We start from the raw sequence: 1,204 nt of genomic DNA on the forward strand, positions 1-1,204 counted from the left end.
GGTACGACATAGGTTAGGTTAAGGTACGACATAGGTTAGGTTAAGGTACGACATAGGTTAGGTTAAGGTACGACATAGGTTAGGTTAAGGTACGACATAGGTTAGGTTAAGGTACGACATAGGTTAGGTTAAGGTACGACATAGGGTAGGTTAAGGTACGACATAGGTTAGGTTAAGGTACGACATAGGTTAGGTTACGGTACGACATAGGTTAGGTTACGGTACGACATAGGTTAGGTTACGGTACGACATAGGTTAGGTTACGGTACGACATAGGTTAGGTTACGGTACGACATAGGTTAGGTTACGGTACGACATAGGTTAGGTTACGGTACGACATAGGTTAGTTACGGTACGACATAGGTTAGGTTACGGTACGACATAGGTTAGGTTACGGTACGACATAGGTTAGGTTACGGTACGACATAGGTTAGGTTACGGTACGACATAGGTTAGGTTTACGGTACGACATAGGTTAGGTTACGGTACGACATAGGTTAGGTTACGGTACGATATAGGTTAGGTTACGGTACGATATAGGTTAGGTTAAGGTACACATTGTTGTAAGGAAAGGTTTAATGGGGGGCGGGGCGGGGCGGCCGGTTTGTTGATTGTGATTATAGTAAGTGGATGCCTGCGGCATCATCTGATTTGCCACGTCAGGATGCACCTTTGGCTCATGACAGGCGGCGCTCTCATTCCATGCTTGTGGCAGACCTGTGTCTTTCATTCCTGCCATTGTTTGTGTGCTGTGAGAGGAGGCAGTATTGTGATGTTGGGTGCACCCCTGTGTAGGACATGTGTGGGTGTTGGTGTGCTTGGCTGAGCAATGGTGGTTGTCGGGTGGGTGGGATATTCTGTTTTCTGAGTGGACCTCCCAGTCTGGTTATGACAGTGTGGATTGTCTAATGTGGCGGAGAGGATGCACTGGGTGTTGTTCCATGCTGGTGCTTACATATTGTCTGTGTGCGTGTTACAGGCAGAGAGTAGTGCGTGATAAGGGTGTGTGGCTGACGTGTGGTTGTGATTGTGAGCAGAGTCTTTCAGCATGTATACGGACAGTTGTATACATTATCTGTATTCTGATGGCTCTATCTATTACTAATCAGCGCCGTGTATACGTTTAATCGGTTCCAGTCGAAACTGTTGTATCTCTGTACATTAGTGACACGGCGAGCCCGCTATGTAGTTACTCGTCTCGGCA

The sequence above is a fragment of the Schistocerca americana genome, unplaced genomic scaffold, assembly GCF_021461395.2.
Source record: "Schistocerca americana isolate TAMUIC-IGC-003095 unplaced genomic scaffold, iqSchAmer2.1 HiC_scaffold_1383, whole genome shotgun sequence".
NCBI lineage: Eukaryota > Metazoa > Arthropoda > Insecta > Orthoptera > Acrididae > Schistocerca > Schistocerca americana.